Here is an 8,652-nt window from a genome sequence, read left to right on the forward strand (position 1 = left end):
GTCTATAGTCTATCTAGTCTAGTCTATAGTCTAGTCTATAGTCTATTCTATAGTCTAGTCTATAGTCTAGTCTATAGTCTAGTCTATAGTCTAGTCTATAGTCTAGTCTATAGTCTAGTCAATAGTCTAGTCTATAGTCTAGTCTATAGTCTAGTCTATAGTCTAGGCTATAGTCTAGTCTATAGTCTAGTCCATAGTCTAGTCAATAGTCTAGTCAATAGTCTAGTCCATAGTCTAGTCTATAGTCTAGTCTATAGTCTAGTCTATAGTCTAGTCTATAGTCTAGTCTATAGTCTAGTCTATAGTCTAGTCTATAGTCTAGTCTATAGTCTAGTCTATAGTCTAGTCTATAGTCTAGTCTATAGTCTAGTCTATAGTCTAGTCTATAGAGTCTATAGTCTAGTCTATAGTCTAGCCTATAGTCTAGTCTATAGTCTAGTCTATAGTCTAGTCTATAGTCTAGTCTATAGTCTAGTCTATAGTCTAGTCTATAGTCTAGTCTATAGTCTAGTCTATAGTCTAGTCTATAGTCTAGTCTATAGTCTAGTCTATAGTCTAGTCTATAGTCTAGTCTATAGTCTAGTCTATAGTCTAGTCTATAGTCTAGTCTATAGTCTAGTCTATAGTCTAGTTTGTAGTCTAGTCTATAGTTTAGTTTGTAGTCTAGTCTATAGTCTAGTCTATAGTCTAGTCTATAGTCTAGTCTATAGTCTAGTCTATAGTCTAGTCTATAGTCTAGTCTATAGTCTAGTCTATAGTCTAGTCTATAGTCTAGTCTATAGTCTAGTCTATAGTCTAGTCTATAGTCTAGTCTATAGTCTAGTCTATAGTCTAGTCTATAGTCTAGTCTATAGTCTAGTCTATAGTCTAGTCTATAGTCTAGTCTATAGTCTAGTCTATAGTTTAGTTTGTAGTCTAGTCTATAGTCTAGTCTATAGTCTAGTCTATAGTCTAGTCTATAGTCTAGTCTATAGTCTAGTCTATAGTCTAGTCTATAGTCTAGTTTTATAGTCTAATCTATAGTCTAGTCTATAGTATAGTCTATAGTCTAGTCTATAGTCTAGTCTATAGTCTAGTCTATAGTCTAGTCTATAGTCTAGTCTATAGTCTAGTTTAGTCTATAAAGTTTAAATAACCTAAAACAGCTCTATGGATTACCCTAATCCACATACGTTAACAACAAATACTATTTCGTTGGTATTAATTTACATTTGAATAATTTAAATACAAATCTTATATTATTTACCCATATCAACCATAACAAACTAAGTATTGTAAATAATTTAACATTAATTAGTATAATTTTTAATTTATTTCAAATTATAATTATTAATCACTTTATTAGAAATCAGAAAAATAACTACAAACAAAAGCTAAATATTTTCATAAATTATCAAGACACATTAAAAAATGCAACATAATATTTTACCACTGAATTAAAAATGTTTTTGTTTTAATATTTTAACAAAATGTTTAAAATTAAATTTTAATAGCATTTTTCTTAGAAAACTCAGAAAAAAATGTTCATCAAAAATATAATTTGCTTTTAAACCATATGTGTGCAACATTACGCCTGGCTGGTATTTTATTACCAAATTTATTTAAATTTTTTTATTTTTTAGAATTTTATTATTTGAAAATATTAATTTGAAAATGTTTTTGTAAATTTGGTATTTATTTTGTTTGGATTTTCTTCGAATCTATGGCGTTGCTGTCAACAAATGTGTTTTTGTTTCTGTTCATTAATGATTTGATGAAAAAGTAAGAAAGAAAAAAAATTAATGTTCCATTGCTTGAATGGGCAGCAGAAAATGAGTAAGAAACTCAGGGTCAACAAATTACAAAAAAACGAATATGTGATCAATGATCAAACAATTATTATGAGTCAACTATGGAGGATGTTGTTTTTGACTGTGTGGCAAAAAAAAAAAAAAAAAAACAATGTTTGGCAGAGAGTTGCTCAAATTTTTTTAGGGTAATGCTATGTTTCATGAAACAGTTATTAAAAATTCACTATCTCGTACGTAATTCAAACCCCAAATACGAACCGAATGACATGTTTGGCATTTTAAAGTTTCAAGTCCAGTCATTATTATTTTATGAATTAGGGAGGAATGAGTGTCGTCGATTTGACCAGAACGCCTAAAGCGAAGAGAATGTTAACTAAAAGCTGATGTACGGAGACTATAATAAGGATAAGATTTCGTGCAGATAGACTAGACTATAGACTAGAGTATAGACAAGACTATAGACTAGACTATAGACTAGACTATAGACTAGACTATAGACTAGACTATAGACTAGACTATAGACTAGACTATAGACTAGACTATAGACTAGACTATAGACTAGACTATAGACTAGACTATAGACTAGACTATAGACTAGACTATACTAAAGACTAGACTATAGACTAGACTATAGACTAGACTATAGACTAGACTATAGACTAGACTATAGACTAGACTATAGACTAGACTATAGACTAGTCTATAGACTATAGACTAGAATATATTCTATGGACTAGAATATATACCATACTATAGACTAGACTATAGACTAGACTATAGACTAGACTATAGACTAGACTATAGACTAGACTATAGACTAGACTATAGACTAGACTATAGACTAGACTATAGACTAGACTATAGACTAGACTATAGACTAAACTATAGACTAGACTATAGACTAGACTATAGACTAGACTATAGACTAGACTATAGACTAGACTATAGACTAGACTATAGACTAGACTATAGACTAGACTATAGACTAGACTATAGACTAGACTATAGACTAGACTATAGACTAGACTATAGACTAGACTATAGACTAGACTATAGACTAGACTATAGACTAGACTATAGACTAGACTATAGACTAGACTATAGACTAGACTATAGACTAGACTATAGACTAGACTATAGACTAGACTATAGACTAGACTATAGACTATAGACTAGACTATAGACTAGACTATAGACTAGACTATAGACTAGACTATAGACTAGACTATAGACTAGACTATACTAGACTATAGACTAGACTATAGTCTAGTCTATAGACTATATAGACTAGACTATAGTCTAGTCTATAGTCTAGTCTATAGTCTAGTCTATAGTCTAGTCTATAGTCTAGTCTATAGTCTAGTCTATAGTCTAGTCTATAGTCTAGTCTATAGTCTAGTCTATAGTCTAGTCTATAGTCTAGTCTATAGTCTAGTCTATAGTCTAGTCTATAGTCTAGTCTATAGTCTAGTCTATAGTCTAGTCTATAGTCTAGTCTATAGTCTAGTCTATAGTCTAGTCTATAGTCTAGTCTATAGTCTAGTCTATAGTATGGTATATATTCTAGTCCATAGAATATATTCTAGTCTATAGTCTATAGACTAGTCTATAGTCTAGTCTATAGTCTAGTCTATAGTCTAGCCTATAGTCTAGTCTATAGTCTAGTCTATAGTCTAGTCTATAGTCTAGCCTATAGTCTAGTCTATAGTCTAGTCTATAGTCTAGTCTATAGTCTAGTCTATAGTCTAGTCTATAGTCTAGTCTATAGTCTAGTCTAAGTCTAGTCTATAGTCTAGTCTATAGTCTAGTCTATAGTCTAGTCTATAGTCTAGTCTATAGTCTAGTCTATAGTCTAGTCTATAGTCTAGTCTATAGTCTAGTCTATAGTCTAGTCTATAGTCTAGTATAGTCTAGTTTGTAGTCTAGTCTATAGTTTAGTTTGTTAGTATAGTCTAGTCTATAGTCTAGTCTATAGTCTAGTCTATAGTCTAGTCTATAGTCTAGTCTATAGTCTAGTCTATAGTCTAGTCTAGTCTAGTCTATAGTCTAGTCTATAGTCTAGTCTATAGTCTAGTCTATAGTCTAGTCTATAGTCTAGTCTATAGTCTAGTCTATAGTCTAGTCTATAGTCTAGTCTATAGTCTAGTCTATAGTCTAGTCTATAGTCTAGTCTATAGTCTAGTCTATAGTCTAGTCTATAGTCTAGTCTATAGTCTAGTCTATAGTCTAGTCTATAGTCTAGTCTATAGTCTAGTCTATAGTCTAGTCTATAGTCTAGTCTATAGTCTAGTCTATAGTCTAGTCTATAGTCTAGTCTATAGTCTAGTCTATAGTCTAGTCTAGTCTAGTCTATAGTCTAGCTATAGTCTAGTCTATAGTCTAGTCTATAGTCTAGTCTATTAGTCTAGTCTATTGTCTAGTCTATAGTCTAGTCTCTAGTCTAGTCTATAGTCTAGTCTATAGTCTAGTCCTATAGTCTAGTCTATAGTCTAGTCTATAGTCTAGTCTATAGTCTAGTCTATAGTCTAGTCTATAGTCTAGTCTATAGTCTAGTCTATAGTCTAGTCTATAGTCTAGTCTATAGTCTAGTCTATAGTCTAGTCTATAGTCTAGTCTATAGTCTAGAGACTAGACTAATAGACTATAGTCTAGAGACTAGACTAATAGTCTAGTCTATAGTCTAGAGACTAGACTATAGACTAGACTATAGACTAGACTATAGACTAGACTATAGACTAGACTATAGACTAGACTATAGACTAGACTATAGACTAGACTATAGACTAGACTATAGACTAGACTATAGACTAGACTATAGACTAGACTATAGACTAGACTATAGACTAGACTATAGACTAGACTATAGACTAGACTATAGACTAGACTATAGACTAGACTATAGACTAGACTATAGACTAGACTATAGACTAGACTATAGACTAGACTATAGACTAGACTATAGACTAGACTATAGACTAGACTATAGACTAGACTATAGACTAGACTATAGACTAGACTATAGACTAGACTATAGACTAGACTATAGACTAGACTATAGACTAGACTATAGACTAGACTATAGACTAGACTATAGACTAGACTATAGACTAGACTATAGACTAGACTATAGACTAGACTATAGACTAGACTATAGACTAGACTATAGACTAGACTATAGACTAGACTTTAGAGTAGATTATAGACTATGCTGGACTACAAACTAGTCTGGACTATAGACTAAAATGGACTACAGATTAGACTATAGCCTTTACTATAGGCAAGATTCTAGAATAGATTTAGACTATGCTTTAGGCTAGGTCTTAGGTCTTCAGTTTGTCTTTTTATTGGGTTAGTGAATAAACGCATTTCCGGTTGACAAACAAATAAATATTGACAAATACCGTCAAGTGGCGTATCTTTGGTTCTGTTTTACGCTAGAAAATGCTTAGATGATTGCAATAAACAACATAAGGTATACAGAAATATATTTTTAAAACAAAACTATTTAATCGAATTAAAAAAAAAAACCAAATGATAAACAAACAAGCTAATTTTCAGTATAACGAAAATGAAAATGTAAAAAAGAAAATCTCAGAAAAATTATAATAGTTAGAAAAATAATGGCTAAAAGCCAAAATTATCTAAACAAATTTTTAATGTAAATAAATAAGTACACACTAACCGAAGACGAATGAATACAAAAGGAATATCTATTGAATTTTAAAATAAAAAACATTAAATGAAAAATCTCAAAAGAAAAATTTGTTTGTGTAGTTTTGTGGTACAATGTTCGGTACGATAGAAAAAAAAATGAAGAAAATTCAAAAATCAAAAAGAGAGGTGAAACTCAAAGAATTGTGAAGAACACAAAATGCAAAACTAATTGAGAGATAGAGGAAAAGGAAAAATTTCGAAAGCAAAACATTGATATTCGAAAATAATTTTTGTGCTTTTTCTGAATTTTCCTAAAGTTTTCTTTAGTTGAGAGAAAACCGTCGCTTGGTTAACGTCGCTTTTTTTTAGTAAGAAAAAAATCTTAGTTTTTTCCCAAAACGAATTTCTTTTAGCAACAACGATCAAAGTTCTTTTAATTTTCTAAACGTTTAATTTTAAAAAAATTAAAATAATAACAAACTGCTAAAAAGTTAAGCGATTGGACGAAATTTGAGCCAATTTAACGATCGATATTTAGGAGAGCTTTAATAAGAAGTGTGTAATTTGAAAATAAATAATGAATATAAGAATTAAAAAATAAAAACAGAAAACTAATTTAAAAAATTTGCACTGCATATGATTTTGAAAAAAAAACAAACAAAATATTTTATTAACAAGTGCTTTCAATTTCATTTCGCAATCTCAATATTTAGAAAAATTCTGTACATGAAATTATTTTGAAGGTTATCTTTCATTACGAAACCGAAAAAACAACAACTACAATAATACAAACAAATTTATTAAAAAAAAAAGAAAGAAAATTCTATTATAAATCTCAGTGCTAATTTTATATGAACGTTTAATTTTTTTTTTATTTTCGAGAAAAACAAATACAACCACAAAGAAACAAAATCTTTTTTTAACAACCACCCACTTTTCTTAATTTTTTTTCTTGATTTTTTTTTGCAACAACTACAACAAATAATCATCATTATCATCTTTAAAATTTTGAGTTAATTTTTGTATTTTTTTTTTCTTCTTTCTTCTATCTGCTGCTTTCTTTCATCATAGATTCTTGTTGGAGATCTGTTAAATTTAAATTCGAACCAAAAATTCAAAAAAATAAAAATCCAAAAATTTATTTCGGAATATTTTTATTCGAACAACAGCCATCTTCGCATCTTTAATATTTTCGTCGTTGTCGTCAAACAGGCGTTTTATATATTTAATAATAAAAATTAATATATAAAACAACAGCAACAACAACAAAATTAACAAATTTCGTCGAAATCTAAATCGAAAACATTTCAAGGTGAGTATATTTTTAGAAAATATTTTTGCTCAACTAAGAAAAAATATTCTTTCTATTCATTTCAAATTCATACATGCATCTGTGTATGAGTGCTGGTTCTAAGATAAATACACATACATCCATATAAACTTAGGTCCCCTGTATTTGTTTACAAAAAAAAAAAAAAAGAAAAGTACAGTAAAACAATGATAATCAACATACCGTACTGCACCAACTTGATTACATATAATTTTCCCAATTTAACTCCTTTTGTTTATATTTTACGTCATAGACCGGTAACCGCCTACAAATATACTTTCCTATATGTCACTCATTATCTTTTACACTTTTTACCTTAAGTAATTTCAGTTGCTCTTGAACTTATTTGTAAATTCGTCTCTTTCACCTGTTCGCAAAGCCGACGGAATTTCTCCTAAGCTTTTTTGTAGTTGTTCTCTTTTGTTTTGTAGTTTTTAAAAGAGAAAAGAGAGGATTCTCTATTTGAGGAATATATACACTTCTTAGCAGAACAATGTACAGTTTATATTTCTTGGAGATTTTAAAAATATTTTATCCTTAGAACCGGACTTATGATATGCTACGCTAAAAACTTAATGACATTTTTTAAGAATTGAAAACAAAAGATCAGAAATGATATAATTCTATAAATTATTATTTTAAAATAAGACTAATAATTTTCGGGATAAGATAAGTCTAGACTAAAGTCTAGTCTATAGACTGGACTACGAACTAGACTAGCGACTACACTATAGATATAGATATATAGACTAGACTATATGCCAGACCTATAGATCAGAATATAGACTAGATTATAAACCAGACTATAGATTAAACTATAGACTAGACTATAGATTAGACTATAGACTAGACTATAGATAAGACTATAGACTAGATTATAGACTAGACTATAGACTAGACTATAGACTAGACTATAGATAAGACTATAGACTACATTATAGACTAGACTATAGACTAGATTATAGATAAGACTATAGACTAGATTATAGATAAGACTATAGACTAGATTATAGACTAGACTATAGACAAGACTATAGACTAGACTATAGACTAGATTATAGACTAGACTATAGACTAGACTATAGACTAGATTATAGACTAGATTATAGACTAGACTATAGACTAGACTATAGACTAGACTATAGACTAGACTATAGACTAAACTATAGACTAGACTAAGACTAGACTATAGACTAGACTATAGACTAGACTATAGACTAGACTAGGGACTACACTATAGACTAGACTATAGACTAGACAATAGACTAGACTATAGACTAGACTATAGACTAGACTATAGACTAGACTATAGACTAGACTATAGACTACACTATAGACTCGACTATAGACTACACTATAGACTACACTATAGACTAGACTATAGACTACACTATAGCCTAGACTATAGACTACACTATAGACTAGACTATAGACTAAACTATAGACTAGACTATAGACAAGACTATAGACTAGACTATAGACTAGACTATAGACTAGACTATAGACTAGACTATAGACTAGACTATAGACTAGACTATAGACTAGACTATAGACTAGACTATAGACTAGACTATAGACTAGACTATAGACTAGACTATAGACTAGACTATAGACTAGACTATAGACTAGACTAAGACTAACTATAGACTAGACTATAGACTAGACTATAGACTAGACTATAGACTAGACTATAGACTAGACTATAGACTAGACTATAGACTAGACTATAGACTAGACTATAGACTAGACTATAGACTAGACTATAGACTAGACTATAGACTAGACTATAGACTAGACTATAGACTAGACTATAGACTAGACTATAGACTAGACTATAGACTAGACTATAGACTAGACTATAGACTAGACTATAGACTA

The 8,652-nt window shown here is 29.9% G+C and overlaps 1 long non-coding RNA gene across 1 annotated transcript; it reads left to right on the top strand.

Moving 5' to 3' along the window:
- Positions 1-5,746: 5,746 nt before the first annotated feature.
- On the top strand, positions 5,747-6,604 carry LOC119615728. The gene is made up of 2 exons (XR_005232469.1): positions 5,747-5,999; positions 6,516-6,604. It is a non-coding gene; the product is annotated as an uncharacterized LOC119615728 (long non-coding RNA).
- Positions 6,605-8,652: the final 2,048 nt, after the last annotated feature.

The sequence above is a fragment of the Lucilia sericata genome, unplaced genomic scaffold (genome assembly GCF_015586225.1).
Source record: "Lucilia sericata isolate MDLA Ls3-8-SP2 unplaced genomic scaffold, ASM1558622v1 Contig007447F_arrow, whole genome shotgun sequence".
Lineage (NCBI taxonomy): Eukaryota > Metazoa > Arthropoda > Insecta > Diptera > Calliphoridae > Lucilia > Lucilia sericata.